Raw genomic sequence first — 18,644 nt, forward strand, 5'->3', positions numbered from 1 at the left:
AAACAAACAAACAAACAAACAAACAAACAAACAAACAAACAAACAAACAAACAAACAAACAAACAAACAAACAAACAAACAAACAAACAAACAAACAAACAAACAAACAAACAAACAAACAAACAAACAAACAAACAAACAAACAAACAAACAAACAAACAAACAAACAAACAAACAAACAAACAAACAAACAAACAAACAAACAAACAAACAAACAAACAAACAAACAAACAAACAAACAAACAAACAAACAAACAAACAAACAAACAAACAAACAAACAAACAAACAAACAAACAAACAAACAAACAAACAAACAAACAAACAAACAAACAAACAAACAAACAAACAAACAAACAAACAAACAAACAAACAAACAAACAAACAAACAAACAAACAAACAAACAAACAAACAAACAAACAAACAAACAAACAAACAAACAAACAAACAAACAAACAAACAAACAAACAAACAAACAAACAAACAAACAAACAAACAAACAAACAAACAAACAAACAAACAAACAAACAAACAAACAAACAAACAAACAAACAAACAAACAAACAAACAAACAAACAAACAAACAAACAAACAAACAAACAAACAAACAAACAAACAAACAAACAAACAAACAAACAAACAAACAAACAAACAAACAAACAAACAAACAAACAAACAAACAAACAAACAAACAAACAAACAAACAAACAAACAAACAAACAAACAAACAAACAAACAAACAAACAAACAAACAAACAAACAAACAAACAAACAAACAAACAAACAAACAAACAAACAAACAAACAAACAAACAAACAAACAAACAAACAAACAAACAAACAAACAAACAAACAAACAAACAAACAAACAAACAAACACAAATTGATTTCTATATATGAGATTTGGATCGTATTTGGTACAAATATTTTAAGTCATTACAGAACACCACATCCAAATTTTTATACCCTCCACCATAAGATGGGGGGTATACTAATTTCGTCATTCTGTTTGTAACTACTCGAAATATTCGTCTGAGACCCCATAAAGTATATATATTCTTGATCGTCGTGACATTTTATGTCGATCTAGCCATGTCCGTCCGTCTGTCCGTCCGTCCGTCCGTCCGTCCGTCCGTCCGTCCGTCCGTCCGTCCGTCCGTCCGTCTGTCTGTCGAAAGCACGCTAACTTCCGAAGGAGTAGAGCTAGCCGCTTGAAATTTTGCACAAATACTTCTTATTAGTGTAGGTCGGTTGGTATTGTAAATGGGCCGTATCGGTCCATGTTTTGATATAGCTGCCATATAAACCGATCTTGGGTCTTGACTTCTTGAGCCTGTAGAGTGCGCAATTCTTATCCGATTGGAATGAAATTTTGCATGACGTGTTTTGTTATGATATCCAACAACTGTGCCAAGTATGGTTCAAATCGGTCTATAACCTGATATAGCTGCCATATAAACCGATCTTGGGTCTTGACTACTTGAGCCTCTAGAGTGCGCAATTCTTATCCGATCAGAATGAAATTTTGCACAACGTGTTTTGTTATGATATCCAACAACTGTGCCAAGTATGGTTCAAATCGGTCTTTAACCTGATATAGCTGCCATATAAACCGATCTTGGGTCTTGACTTCTTGAGCCTCTAGCGTGCGCAATTCTTATCCGATCAGAATGAAATTTTGCACAACGTGTTTTGTTATGACATCCAACAACTGTGCCAAGTATGGTTCAAATCGGTCCATAACCTGATATAGCTGCCATATAAACCGATCTTGGGTCTTGACTTCTTGAGCCTCTAGAGTGCGCAATTCTTATCCGATTGGAATGAAATTTTGCACGAAGTGTTTTCTTATTATATCCAACAACAGTGCCAAGTATGGTTCAAATCGGTCCATAACCTGATATAGCTACCATATAAACCGATCTTGGGTCTTGATTTCTTGACCCTCTAGAGGGCACAATTCTTATCCGATTTGAATGAATTTTTGCACGAAGTATTTCGTTATGATATCCAACAACTGTGCCAAGTATGGTTCAAATCGGTTCATAAACTGATATAGCTGTCATATAAACAGATCTGGGGATTTGATTTCTTGAGCTTCTAGAGGGCGCAATTCCTATCCGATTTGGCTGAAATTTTGCATGACTTATTTTATTTTTACTTTCAACAACTGTGTCAAATAAGGTTCAAATCAGTTCATAACCTGATATAGCTGCCATATAAACCGATCTGGGATCTTGACTTCTTGACCCCTAGAGGTCGCAATTATTATCCGATATGCCTGAAATTTTGTACGATGGATCCTCTCATGACCATCAACAAACGTGTTTATTATGTTCTGAATCGGTCTATAGCCCGATACAGATCTCATATAAATCGTTCTCTCTATTTTACTTCGTGAGCCCCAATGGGCGCAATTCTTATACGAATTGGCTGAAATTTTACACAGGCCTCCAACATATAATTTAATTGTGGTCCGAACCGGACCATATCTTGATATCGTTTTAATAGCAGAGCAACTCTTTTCTTATATCCTTTTTTGCCTAAGAAGAGATGCCGGGAAAAGAACTCGACAAATGCGATCCATGGTGGAGGGTATATAAGATTCGGCCCGGCCGAACTTAGCACGCTTTTACTTGTTGTTGTTGCGGCTTCTTCTCAAGAAGGCAAATCTGGAGGTCGGCTTATATGGGAGCTATATCAGGTTATAGACCGATTTTGACCGTACTATGCAGAGCTGTTGGAAGTTATTAAATAGTAGCACACGCAAAATTTCAGCCAAATCTGACCAAAAAAGTCTTACCGGGAAATCGGATTGTATGGGAGCAATATCAGATTATATATCGAATCGAACCGTACTTAGCATAGACGTTGAAAATCTTAGTAGAAAAATTTTACCCAAATCGGACAAAAAGTGTGGCTACCAGGGTCTTAAGAAGTCAAGTCGGGAGATCCGTTATTATGAGAGCTATATCAAGTTATAAACCGATTTCGACTGTACTTGGCACAGTTATTGGAAGTCATAACGGACCACTATCTGCAAAATTTTAGCCAGTTCGGACAAAAGTTTCGGTTTGTAAGGTCTCAAGAAGGGAAATCAGAAGATCGCTTTATATGGAAGCTATATCTAAATCTAAACCGATATGGGCCATTTGCTATCCCCAACGATCTACATCAATATTATATATCTGTGCAAAATTTAAAGTGGCTAGCTATACGCGTTCGACTGCTCTCAGAACAGCTAGACTCAGAACAGCTAGATTAGTATACCCCCTTCCTATGAGTAGATTAGTATACCACCATCCTATGTTGGTGGGTATTATAAGAAGGGGCCATTGGACTAATGTTTAGACATCGCTTAACAATCTTTTGTTACATTAGAAAAACTTATTGGTTTCACAAAACTATTGGCTTGCTTTGTTGCTTAGTATGACATAGAAATAGAGGCGTTAGGTATAACATGTCGACCTATTTTAAATTGAAACCAATTAAGGGAGTTTACCCTTCCTATCTGTAAAAAACTTAGGTTAGGTTACGTTAGATTGAAAAGAGGGTGCAGATATTGATCCGTCCCATCCACTATAGACATATACCTATGCCAGTAATTGGCTTGTTGTGAGCTCCAAAAACTAACAAGTAAAAGCGTGCTAAGTTCGGGCGGGCCGAATCTTATATACCCTCCACCATGGATCGCATTTGTCGAGTTCTTTTCCCGGCATCTCTTCTTAGGCAAAAAAGGATATAAGAAAAGAGTTGCTCTGCTATTAAAACGATATCAAGATATGGTCCGGTTGGGACCAAAATTAAATTATATGTTGGAGACCTGTGTAAAATTTCAGCCAATTCGTATAAAAATTGCGCCCATTGGGGCTCACGAAGTAAAATAGAGAGAACGATTTATATGGGATCTGTATCGGGCTATAGACCGATTCAGTCTTTAATAAATACGTTTGTTGATGGTCATGAGAGGATCCATCGTACAAAATTTCAGGCATATCGGATAATAATTTCGACCTCTAGGGGTCAAGAAGTCAAGATACCAGATCGGTTATATGGCAGCTATATCAGGTTATGAACCGATTTGAACCTTATTTTTCACAGTTGTTGAATTGCGCCCTCTAGAAGCTCAAGAAATCAAATCCACAGATCTGTTTATATGACAGCTATATCAGGTTATAAACCGATTTGAACCATACTTGGCACAGTTGTTGGATATCATAACAAAACACGTCGTGCGAAATTTCATCCCATTCGGATAAGAATTGCGCCCTCTAGAAGCTCAAGAAGTCAAGACCCAAGATCGGTTTACATGGCAGCTATATCAGGTTATGTACCGATATGAACCATACTTGGCAATTTTGTTGGATATAATAACAAAACACGTCGTGCAAAATTTCATTTCAATCGGATAAGAATTGCGCCCTCTAGAGGCTCAAGAAATCAAGACCCTAGATCGGTTTATATGGCAGCTATATCAAAACATGGGCCGATATGGCCCATTTACAATACCAACTGACCTACACTAATAAGAAGTATTTGTGCAAAATTTCAAGTGGCTAGCTTTACTCCTTCGGAAGTTAGCGTGCTTTCGACAGACAGACGGACGGACGGACGGACAGACGGACGGACATGGCTAGATCGACATAAAATGTCGCGACGATCAAGAATATATATACTTTATGGGGTCTCAGACGAATATTTCGAACAGTTACAAACAGAATGACGAAATTAGTATACCCCCCATCTTATGGTGGAGGGTATAAAAATAGCATCCGTCCTTGTGCCAAAGAAGCGATAGGTGCAAAATTTCATGACAACGGGTAACAAATGCGATCACAATAATACATGGACAGACAGACGAAGAGACGAACATAGCTAAAATGAATCAGGAAATGATTCTAAGACGATCGGTATACATATCAATGGGTCTAGCTCTTTTCCTTCTTAGCGTTACAAGCAAATGCTTAAACTTATAATATCCTGCACCACAGTGGTGGTGAAGGGTATATTAGCAGGGGTGCATTTTTAGCGGAATCCATGGTGTTGGCTGCCCAAGGTTCGCCCGGCCGAACTTAGCACGTTTTTATACCCACCACCGAAGGATGGGGTTATATTCATTTTGTCATTCCGTTTGCAACACATCGAAATATCCATTTCTGACCCTATAAAGTATATATATTCTTGATCAGCGTAAAAGTCTAAGACCATCTAGGCATGTCCGTCCGTCTGTCTGTTGAAATCACGCTACAGTCTTTAAAAATAAAGATATTGAGCTGAAACTTTGCACAGGTTCTTTTTTTGTCCATAAGCAGGTAAATTTCGAAGATGGGCTATTTTGGACTATATCTTGATATAGCCCCCATATAGACCGATCGGCCGATTTAGGGTCTTAGGCCCATAAAAGCCACATTTATTATCCGATTTTGCTGACATTTGGGACAATGAGTTGGGTTTAGGCCCTTCGACATTCTTCGTTAATTTGGCTCAGATCGGTCCAGATTTGGATATAGCTGCCAAATAGACCGATCCTCCGATTTAGGGTCTAAGGCCCATAAAAGCTACATTTATTATTCGGTTTCGCTGAAATTTGGGACAGTAAGTTGTGTTAGGCCCTTCGACATCCTTTGTCAATTTGGCCCAGATTGCTTCAGATTTGGATATAGCTGCCATATAGACCGATCCTCCGGTTAAGGCTGTTAGGCCCACAAAAGCTACATTTATTATCCGATTTTGATGAAATTCGGGACAGTGAATTATGTAAGGGCCATCGACATCCTTCGTTAAATTGGCTCAGATCGGTCTAGATTTGGATATAGCTGCCATATAGATCGATCCTCCGATTTATGGTGTAAGGCCCATAAAAGCCACATTCATTATCTGATTTTGCTGAAATTTGGGACAGTGAGTTGTGTTAGGCCCTTTGACATCCTTCGTCCATTTGGCTCAGAACGGTTCAGATTTGGACATAGCTGCCATATAGACCGATCCTCCGATTTAGGGTCTAAGGCCCATAAAAGCCACATTTATTATTCTGTTTTGCTGAAATTTGGGACAGTAAGTTGTGTTAGGCTCTTCGACATCCTTTGTCAATTTGGCCCAGATTGCTTCAGATTTGGATATAGCTGCCATATAGACCGATCCTCCGGTTAAGGCTCTTAGGCCCACAAAAGCCACATTTATTATCCGATTTTTATGAAATTCGGGACAGTGAATTATGTAAGGTCCATCGACATCCTTCGTTAAATTGGCTCAGATCGGTCCAGATTTGGATATAGCTGCCATATAGATCGATCCTCCGATTTATGGTGTAAGGCCCATAAAAGCAACATTCATTATCTGATTTTGCTGAAATTCGGGACAGTGAGTTGTGTTAGGCCCTTTGAGATATTTCTTCAATTTGGCTCAGATCGGTTCAGATTTGGATATAGCTGCCATATAGACCGATTTCTTGATTTATTGTTTTGGGCCCATAAAATGCGCATTTATTGTCCGATGTCGCTGAAATTTGGCACAGTGAGTTTGGTTAGGCTCTTCGACGTCCTTCTTCAATTTTGCCCAAATCGATACAGATTTGCATATAGCTGCCATATAGACCGATCTCTCGATTTAAGGTTTAGGTTCCATAAAAGAGGCATTTATTGTCCGATTTCGCCGAAATTTGGGACAGTGCATTGTGTTAGGCTTTCCGACATGTATATGCAACTTGGCCCAAATCGGTCCAGATTTGGATATAGCTGCCATGTAGACCGATATCTCGATTTAAAGTCTTGGCCCCGTAAAAGGCCCATTTATAATCCGATTTCACTGAAATTTGACATATTGACTTATGTTCGGCTTTTCGACATCCGTGTCGTATATAGTTCAGATCGGTATGAGGTATATGAGTATAAGGTATATAATTTTCACTGAATTTTGATGAAAGATGGTTTACATATATACCCGAGGTGGTGGGTATCCAAAGTTCGGCCCGGCCGAACTTAACGCCTTTTTACTTGTTTTACACTTTTTTTCTAAAGCAAGCTAAAAGTAACAGCTGATAACTGTCAGAAGAAAGAATCCAATTACAGAGTCACAAGCTGTGAAAAAATTTGTCAACGCCGACTATATGACAAATCCGCAATTACTTTTTGGGCAACCCAATATATATATACTAAAATTGTCATTCAAAGAACTTGAAAAATTCGATCCACGGTGGAGGGAATATTACATTCGAAACGACCGAACTTAGTACGCTTTTAATTGTTTTATATTGAAATCTGGTACTGCTAGCGGACATTATAGGCGCTCGTAGAAATATCCTTGGTATGATCTTCCTTGTCTTCCGTAGCGGTATGGACACAAATATAGCTGATATTTAAAAAAATGGAGTTTTTTTGCGGATTGTGGCTAGCCTCTCATCCACCAGAGTAAAGTGGAGACAAGGTGTTTCAGTCTTCGACCAGCTGTAAGTCCACAGCCAAATTCATGCCTCGTGAATTGGCAAAGATTAGCAAACTTAATATAAAAATAATCAAATTTCCAACATTTTAAGGAAACATTCTCTTTGGATAAAAATATTGTCCTTAATATTAAGGATTTTTATACCCTCCACCATAAGATGGGGGGTATACTAATTTCGTCATTCTGTTTGTAACTACTCGAAATATTCGTCTGAGACCCCATAAAGTATATATATTCTTGATCGTCGCGACATTTTATGTCGATCTAGCCATGTCCGTCCGTCTGTCCGTCCGTCCGTCCGTCTGTCTGTCGAAAGCACGCTAACTTCCGAAGGAGTAAAGCTAGCCGCTTGAAATTTTGCACATATACTTCTTATTAGTGTAGGTCGGTTGGTATTGTAAATGGGCCATATCGGTCCATGTTTTGATATAGCTGCCATATAAACCGATCATGGGTCTTGACTTCTTGAGCCTCTAAAGTGCACAATTCTTATCCGATTGGAATGAAATTTTGTACGACGTGTTTTGCTATGATGTCCAACAACTGTACCAAGTATGGTTGAAATCGGTCCATAACCTGATATAGCTGCCATATAATCCGATCTTGGGTCTTGACTTCTTGAGCCTCTAGCGTGCGCAATTCTTGTCCGATCAGAATGAAATTTTGCACGACGTGTTTTGTTATGATGTACATCACCTGTGCCAAGTATGGTTCAAATCGGCCCATAACCTGATATAGCTGCCATATAATCCGATCTTGGGTCTTGACTTCTTGAGCCTCTAGAGGGCGCAATTCTTATCCGATTAGAATGGAATTTCGCCCGACGTGTTTTGTTATGATACCCAACAACTGTGCCAAGTATGGTTCAAATCGGTCCATAACCTGATATAGCTGCCATATAAACCGATCTTGGGTCTTGACTTCTTGAGCCTGTAGAGGGCACAATTCTTATCCAATTTGAAGTATTTCGTTATGATATCCAACAACTGTGCCAAGTATGGTTGAAATCGGCCCATAACCTGATATAGCTGTCATATAAACAGATCTGGGGATTTGACTTCTTGAGCTTCTAGAGGGCGCGATTCCTATCCGGTTTGGCTAAAATTTTGCATGACGTATTTTATTTTTACTTTCAACAACTGTGTCAAATGAGGTTCAAATCGGTTCATAACCTGATATAGCTGCCATATAAACCGATCTGGGATCTTGACTTCTTGACCCCTAGAGGTCGCAATTATTATCCGATATGCCTGAAATTTTGTACGATGGATCCTCTCATGACCATCAACAAACGTGTTTATTATGGTCTGAATCGGTCTATTGCCCGAAACAGATCCCATATAAATCGTTCTCTCCATTTTACTTTGTGAGCCCCAATGGTCCGAACCGGACCATATCTTGATATCGTTTTAATAGCAGAACAACTCTTTTCTTATATCCTTTTTTGCCTAAGAAGAGATGCCGGGAAAAGAACTCGACAAATGCGATCCATGGTGGAGGGTATATAAGATTCGGCCCGGCCGAACTTAGCACGCTTTTACTTGTTTATTTTATACTTTGCTTCTTTTTGAAGACATAAATCTAAACAAAAGCTCAAAATATCATTAAAGTTTTGGAAATTTACCTTGAGACAAGACAACCGTGAACCATAGTTAAAAACGCAAAATAGCCGTTCAAATAGCAGCGTCTATAAATCTAATTTTTTTACCCACCACCATAGGATTGGGGTAAACTAATCAAGTTTTTCCGCTTGTTACACCTCGAAATATTGATCGTCTCGATATTCCGAGTCGATCTAGCTATGTCCGTCCGTCTGTCGAAATCACGATAGCGGTCGAACACGTAAAGCAAACCGCTTAAAAATTTGCACAGATACCTAATATTGATGAAGGTCGTTTGGGGATTGCAAATGGGTCATGTGGGTTCAGATTTGGATATAGCCCCAAACGACCTACATCAATATTAAATGTCAGTGCATAATTTCAAACGGCTAGCTTTACGCCTTCGACCGCTATCGTGTTTGCGACATACGGACGGACATGACTACATCGACTCAGAGCATCGAGAGGGTTCTTGGACAACTATTTCGAGGTGTTACAAACGGAATGTCTAGATTAGTATACCCTCATCCTCATAAATCTTATTCTGAACCGGATTTGGTGGACTTCGGTAGAGGTTTTCAGATTGTACTAACTACGGCTCTATGTGTGCAAACGGGGCGGTATATGGACGCTAAATAGAAATCTGAAGCTAATGTGGAAAATGGAAGCCAAATAGAAATCTGAACCAATTTTGATAAAATTTAACAAAAATGTGTAATCTCATAAGAGATATATATATATATAGCGTCCATTTTCCCATTTTCGTGACTATCGGTTGATATATGAACCCATTGCTGAACTCGGACTCCTTAGGTATTGTGGTAGTCGTTGGAAAAAGCATTGTGCAATATGTTGGTGAACAAATGTTCTTGCGGTGGAGCTAGAAGTGAAAATTGGGTGAAATATATATATATATATATTAGAGCTTTACCTGAATCTGAACCGATTTAAAAGAAATTTATTGGTAATGTCAAGAGCCATAAGAAAATCATTCCTGTCAAATTTCGAAAGAATCGGCTAACAAATGACCCAATTATTGCAATACAACACAAAATCGGACGAACATATATATGGGAGCCATATCTAAATCTGAACCGATTTCGACCAAACACCTTAGTTGTCGGGGAAAGCATTGTGCAAAATTTTGTGAAGATTGTTAATAAATCCGCTTGCAGTGGCTCTGGAAGTGAAAATCTGGCGATTTATATATATGGGATTTTTATCCAAACCTGAATCGATTTCTATGAAATACACCAGTAATGTTGAGAGTTATAGGAAAATCCATCGAGCCAGATTTCGAGAGAATCGGTTAGCAAATGACCAAATTATTGCAATATTAGTCCAAATCCGTCTGTTGTAATCACTCTACAGCCTTCAAAAATTGAGATATTGAGCTGAAATTTGGCACAGATACGTCTTTTGATGCACGCTAGTTAAGTTCTTGAACGGGCGAAATCGGACCATATTTGGATATAGCTGCTATATAAACCAATTTTCCGATAAAGGGTCTAAACTTTATTTTTCATCCGATTTTGCTGAAATTTGAAACAGTAAGTAGTTTAAGGCTCAGATCAGACTATATTTAGATATAGCTTCCATATAGGCCGATCTCCCGATAAAGGGTCTGAAGACCCATGAAAGCTTTATTTATTACCCGATTTCGCTAAAACTTCCAACAGGGGGTTATTTTAAGCCCCCCGACATCTGACGTAAATATGATTCAGATCGGACTATATTTAGATATAGCTAGCATATAGACCGATCTCCCGATAGAGGGTCTGAAGACCATAAAAGCTATATTTATTACCCGATTTCGCTGAAACTTGCAATAGTGGGTTATTTTATGCCCCCCGACATCTGACGTAAATATGATTCAGATCGGACTATATTTAGATATAGCTAGCATATAGACCGATCTCCCAGTAAAGGGTCTGAAGACCATAAAAGCTTTATTTAATAACCGCTTTCGTTGAAATTTGCAACAGTGGGTTATTTTATGCCTCCCGATATCTGACATAAATATGGTTCAGAACGGACTATATTTAGATATAGCTTCCATATAGACCGATCTCCCGATAAAGGGTCTGAAGCGCATAAAAGCTTTATTTATTACCCGATTTCGCTAAAACTTCCAACAGGGGGTTATTTTAAGCCCCCCGACATCTGACGTAAATATGATTCAGATCGGACTATACTTAGATATAGCTAGCATATAGACCGATCTCCCGATAGAGGGTCTGAAGACCATAAAAGCTATATTTATTACCCGATTTCGCTGAAATTTGCAATAATGGGTTATTTTATGCCCCCCGACATCTGACGTAAATATGATTCAGATCGGACTATATTTAGATATAGCTAGCATATAGACCGATCTCCCAGTAAAGGGTCTGAAGACCATAAAAGCTTTATTTAATAACCGCTTTCGTTGAAATTTGCAACAGTGGGTTATTTTAAGCCTCCCGACATCTGACCTAAATATGGATTAGATCGGTCCATATTTAGATACAGCTGTCATATAGACCGATCTCTCGATAAGGGGTCTGAAGGCCATAAAAGTTTTATTTTTTATCCGAATTCGCTGAAATTTGCAACAGTGGGTTATTTTATGCCTCCCGACATCTGACTTAAATATGGATTAGATCGGTTCATATTTAGATATAGCTGTCAGTTAGGCCCATCTCCCTATAAAGGGTCTGAATCCCATAAAAGATTTATTTTTTTAACCGATTTCGCTAAAATTTGAAACAGAGAGTTATTTTTTGCCTCCCGATACCCGACCTAAATAAGGTTCAGATCGGACTATATTTAGACATAGATGCCATATAGACCGATCTGCCGATAAGGGGTCTGAAGCCAACCGAACTCCCGATAGAGGGTCTGAAGGCCATAAAAGCTTTATTTTTTATCCGATTTCGCTGAAATTTGCAACAGTGGGTTATTTTATGCCTCCCGACATCTGACCTAAATATGGATTAGATCGGTCCATATTTAAATATAGCTGTCAGATAGGCCGATCTCCGTATAAAGGGTCTGAAGGCCATAAAATATTTATTTTTTTAGCCAATTTCGCTAAAATTTGAAACAGTGAGCTATTTTTTGCCTCCTGATACCCGACCTAAATAAGGTTCAGATCGGACTATATTTAGATATAGCTATAGATATATATATATATATATAGATATATTCACAATTTAACGTGGACAGATAGACGGACAGTCAGACGGACATAGCTAAATCAAATCAGAAAGTGATTCAGAGTCGATCGGTATACTAATCTGGGTCTTACAAAGAAATGCACTAATTTATTATTCCCTGTACCACAGTAGTGGTGTATGGTATAATAAACCGATGTTGTTTTTGTTGCAGCGCATTGTGTTCTATGTTTCATCTGCTTGGTTCTATTGGCTATCCAGATCCAGGAACTCTGCGACTAAAGTTTGGTGCGGCCATAGGTATGTAGGTCTAGGTCTGACAGGGCTAGTAACAGCTAAATTTGCATTAAATATTCCATTTAAGAACAAGGAATACTTCTCTCATGTCAACAAGAGTAGTCCGATTAATGTTTAAGCTCAATGATAAGGGGACACCTTTTTTATGCCGAGTCTGAACGGCACCACTTGGAATAGAAGGATATCTCACAAATGCAGCCCGCATAAGTAAGGGGATAACCACCGCTGAAAATTTTTTTGACATTCATGCCGAGATTAAAATCAAGTCGTTCTCCGCCACGGTGGCCTCCGAGTCGAGACACATATCCCGCACGTTGGCATCAATCCCTGCTCTGTAGGAGTTATGGCGGCTGCATCTGCAGCATCGCAATTGGGCCAGAACTGCTCTGGTTTGGCGGGGAGGTCTATTTCTTTAGGTACAATGGTTGGCGTTCGTCCTTCAAGGACCACATTCACCCGGTAGCTATTCACCACATCTGTTACCGTGTCAACATGGACGTTGTCTGGAGCGGCATATGCTTTATCTGCAGGTTCTATCTTGTACCGTCCAACCCTTAGTCCTTAAGGCTTCTGGGCGGTGGAAACCTATTCACATGGTGATGATTTGAATGGTCCCTGCGATAACTGCCCAGAAAGTATTTGTCTATGCCATCTAGAGGGGGTGGAAAGGAGGATAGGTAGAGATCAACAGTGCCGGAGATATCACCCCGCCTTGGGGAACTACCTGTTTCACTCTACGGTGTTTCGATTTCTTTTATCTAAATTCCACAAAGATAATTCGCGACCCTGCGTTTCAGGACTAGCTGGAGCAACGTGTTGGCAATGTCGTCAAAACCGTGTCAAATGCTTTCGATAGGCCCAGTGCCACGACGACAGTCAAATCACATAGCCTGGACTGATTGAAGCCACGGCTAATGTGTGCGGTGATGGCATACAAAGCAATTGTTGTGCTATGCTGTGCTACCGATAATATAAGGGAGATCGGTCTGTACGACTCCCGCTTGATCAGGTCCTTTACAAGTTTCAGTAGCGGGATCACTCTGCCCAGACATCGGGTACTTCAGGAGTGTTCAAAGACAGGTTGGGGACAATTGTAAGGTATTGGACTCTAGGTAGATCCGGATTCTTTTGTATCAGCGTACAAATTCTGTCGGGGCCCAACGCCTTGGATGATTTGGCGCAACGGATGATATTCGTAACTTCGTCCTTGGTAAATTGTAATGGTTGTCCATCGGCTCAAAGACCACGGATACGACGAATGGCTATTCTCATAGCCTTGTCACTCTCGAGATGCTCTATAAATTGGCGTTTGAACAACCTGGCGCATCTCTTCAGGTCAGTCACGGTTACATCGCCAAAAGTGACTGAGGTGCTGTCATCCCTTCTTACGGGTTTCGAGAGTGATCTGCTGTTTCTATTGTAGCAACTATTTTTAACAGTTTAAAACTGATATTCCACTGCCTCCCCAAGGTTACTGCATTGTCTTTGAATTTTGTTTTCTAGCCTTGATGCAATGCTGATCGATTTAGTCAGAATCTTGTCCTTATGAGCAAACGGCTGACTTTATGTTGTTTTGAATATATTCACCCCAAACTTTCCTTAAGTCTTCAATCCCACTGTCATTGATGGCAGCTTTCGTAAAACATCAGTCTACACTTTATATTGTAAAACAACAAAATGTACCCGTGGGACTTGGCAAGGCACAGAAGCTTCAAGCGGATCTACTCAAACAGAAGAAACAGCAGACGAAGCATATGTTATATCAACAACATCAAGGGGCCAATGTTGCATTTGCAAACATCAGCAGCAGCAGCAGCAACAACAATAATCATAGACGACGACAATGATGACGTCGAAGATGGCTTTTAGAATGGTTTGAAGTTACAATAACAATAAAAGCGACATCAAAAGTTTGTTAAGTGATCATTGTAGTCTTTTCGGTTGTTGTTGTTGTTGCCTGAACAATCTCTGACTATTGCACTAAATAGACTTGAATGTTCTGGGGCGAATTTTTTTTCTCTTATTTTACGATTTTGACCGTGTTTTTGGCAATGGCAATGTCAACCGCCACCACCAGCGCTAAAGATGGCTCAACATAAACATAAAGTAAAAAGGCATTAAGTTCGGCCGGGCCGAACTTTGGATACCCACCACCTCGGGTATATATATGTAAATCCCATTTCGTAACAATCCGGGGAAAATTTGATAACTTAAGCACCCAAAAACGGCACGGACATTGAGTGGTTTAATATATATTGGGTTGCCCAAAAAGTAATTGCGGATTTTTTAAAAGAAAGTAAATGCATTTTTAATAAAACTTAGAATGAACTTTAATCAAATATACTTTTTTTACACCTATTTTTCTAAAGCAAGCTAAAAGTAACAGCTGATAACTGACAGAAGAAAGAGTGCAATTACAGAGTCACAAGCTGTGAAAAAATTTGTCAACGCCGACTACATGAAAAATCCGCAATTACTTTTTGGGCAACCCATTATGTCACTATTAAATTTTGTAAAACAAAATATTGGTCTCTTTGGCAGATGTATTCAATTATAAACCGATCTGAACCATATTAAGGTCGGATATCGTGAGGCTTAGAAAAACTCACTGTTTCAAATTTCAGGGAAATCGGGTAATAAATAAAGCTTTATTGCCTTCAGACCCCTTATCGGCAGATTGGTCTATATGGCCTCTATGTCTAAATATAGTCCGATCTGAACCTTATTTAGGTCAGGTTCAGGAGGCAAAAAATAACTCACTGTTTCAAATTTTAGCGAAATCGGATAAAAAATAAAGCTTTTATGGCCTTCAGACCCTTTATCGGGAGATCTATCTATCTATTGTAGACTAAATGACCTCTATATCTAAATATGGACCGATCTAATCCATATTTAGGTCAGACGTCGGGAGGCTTAAAACAACCCACTGTTGGAAGTTTTAGCTTTAAAGCTTTTATGGGTCTTCAGACCCTTTATCGGGAGATCTGTCTATATGGTAGCTATATCTAAATATAATCCGATCTGAACCATAAATACATCAGTTGTCGGGAAGCCTTAAAATACTCACTGTTTCAAATTTTAGAAAAATCGGATGAAAATAAAATTTTTATGGGCATTAGATCCTTTATCGGAAAATCCGTCTATATGGCACCTATATGCAAATATGGTCCGATTTGGTCCCTTCAAGAATTTTACCAGCGTGCATCAAAAATACGTAACTGTGCCAAATTTCAGCTCAATATCTCTATTTTTGAAGGCTGTAGAGTGATTACAACAGACGGACAGACACACGGCCATCGTTAAATCGTCTTAGAATTTTACGACGATCCAAAATATATATACTTTGTAGGTTCGGAAATTGATATTTCGATGTGTTGCAAACGGAATGACTAAATGAATATACCCCCTTCCTACGGTGGTAGGTAAAACAAGTAAAAAGGCGTTAAGTTCGGGTATATATGTAAACCACCATTCACCAAAATTCGGTGAAAATATCATATCTTATACTCATATACCTCATACCGATCTGAACTATATACGACACGGATGTCGAAAAGCCGAACATAAGTCACTGTGTCAAATTTCAGTGAAATCGGATTATAAATGCGCCTTTTGTGGGGCCAAGACTTTAAATCGAGATATCGGTCTACATGGCAGCTATATCCAAATCTGGACCGATTTGGGCCAAGTTGCATAAACATGTCGAAAAGCCTAACACAATGCACTGTCCCAAATTTCGGCGAAATCGGACAATAAATGCCTATTTTATGGGCCCTAAACCTTAAATCCAGAGATCGGTCTATATGGCAGCTATATTCAAATCTGGACCGAACTGGGCAAAATTGAAGAAGGACGTCGAAGAGCCTAACCAAACTCACTGTCTAAAATTTCAGCGATATCGGACAATAAATGCGTCTTTTATGGCCCCAAAACCTAAAACCTAGATATCGGTCTATATGGCAGCTATATCCAAATCTGGACCGATTTGTGCGATATTGCAGAAGTATGTCAAGGGGCTTAACTTAACTCACTGTTCCACATTTCGGGGACATCGGGCAATAAATGAGCATTTTATGGGCCCAAAACCATAAATCAAGAAATCGGTCTATATGGCAGCTATGTCCAAATTTGAACCGATCTGGACCAAATTGAAGAAATATGTCAAAGGGCCTAACACATCTCACTGTCCCAAATTTCAGCAAAATCGGATAATGATGTGGCTATTATGGGCCTTACACCATAAATCGGAGGATCGGTCTATATGGCAGCTATATCCAAATCTGGACCGATCTGAGCCAAATTAACGAAGGATGTCGATGAGCCTTACACACTTCACTGCCCCGAATTTCATCAAAATCGGATAATAAATGTGGCTTTTGTGGGCCTAAGACCCTAAACCGGAGGATCAGTCTATATGGCAGCTATATCCAAATCTGAACCGATCTGGACCAAATTAAAGAAACATGTCAAAGGGCCTAAGACAACTCACTGTCCCAAATTTCAGCGAAATCGGACCATAAATGTGGCTTTTATGGGCCTTTGACCCTAAATCGGCGGATCGGTCTATATGGCAGCTATATCCAAATCTGAACCGATCTGGACCAAATTAAAGAAACATTTCAAAGGGCCTAAAACAACTCACTGTCCCAAATTTCAGCGAAATCGGATAATAAATGTACCTTTTATGGGACTTAGACCCTAAATCGGCGGATCGGTCTATATGGCAGCTATATCCAAATCTGAACCGATCTGGACCAAATTAAAGAAGCATGTCAAAGGGCCTAAAACAACTCACTGTCCCAAATTTCAGCAAAATCGAACTATAAATGTGGTTTTATGGGCCTTAGACCCTAAATCGGCGGATCGGTCTATATGGAGGCTATATCAGGATATAGTCCGATATAGCCCATCTTCGAACTTAACCTGCTTATGGACAAAAAAATATTCTGTGCAAAATTTCAGCTCAATATCTCTATTTTTAAAGACTGTAGCGTGATTTCAACAGGCAGACGGACAGACTGACGGACATGTCTAGATCGTCTTAGATTTTTACGCTGATCAAGAATATATATACTTTATAGGGTCGGAAATGGATATTTCGATGTGTTGCAAACGGAATGACTAAATGAATATACCCCCTTCCTACGGTGGTGGGTATAAAAAGGGATACAATTTCGAATATACTTTTGAGCATAGCGTAAGCGCAAGATAATCGCTACAAATGTCGCAACTGTGAGAGATCCACCAGTGACTAGTTCGGTGGACACTTTTGTTTGGGTTTTATAGAAATGATTCTTAACTTTGTGTGGCGGGCCATGGCTTAAGATCGACGAGATCTTAAAGCCAAGTTAATGTTGATGATTGTTGGTTGTGTTGTTGCTTCTTTTGCAGCAATTGTTATTGTTGTCACAATTGTTATTGCCGCTTCAATGTTTTTGTAGTTGTTGTTGTTGTTTTTTTGTCTTGCTTGCAACAACGATAGACAACTCAAAGTCAAATGTAACTGACGCCAATATGTTCTAAATGTTTGAGCAGCGGCAAATTGGGTGCAGCGTCAGTTAAACACTGCTTTTGTCCGTTTTATTTTGTTGCCGTTGCGGCAAAATGTGCTTTGATCCATTTTTTTCGACATGGTCTTTCTTCTGCTTCGATGTTTGTTTTGCCTTTGCGTCTGCTAGATTTTCTTCAATTGAAGAAGCCACAATTCCCTGGGCTTTAACTATAGTTTTAACTCGGACTATTTCTTCTCTTGTCATTAGGGGATTTGGAACAGGGAGGAAGGTTGGTTATGCAATGTTGAGAAAGTATTGATTTTAAAATTTTTTTTTTAAATAAAACAAAATTATTGTGGTATTATTAAGTTTTAGATCTTATAAGTTTAAACGCCAAGATGAGAATTTCTATAATTTTAACTGCTATGAAATATTTTAATTAAGGTAATCATATGCTCCCGGGATTATTTGCATTCTCAGTGTGCTTTAGCACCCCGTGGATCACGAATTTTAGGATATGACTCTTCCTGCTAACATGTGATACAATGTCGAAAACCAAGTAACTGACAATGGGTAACAGAGTGAGAGAGAAAGAGAGAGAGAGAGAGATTTAAGTTGTGTAGTGTCTGCCGGAATACATGGGCACCTAAGATTTGGCCCA

This window comes from Stomoxys calcitrans, chromosome 1 (genome assembly GCF_963082655.1).
Source record: "Stomoxys calcitrans chromosome 1, idStoCalc2.1, whole genome shotgun sequence".
Lineage (NCBI taxonomy): Eukaryota > Metazoa > Arthropoda > Insecta > Diptera > Muscidae > Stomoxys > Stomoxys calcitrans.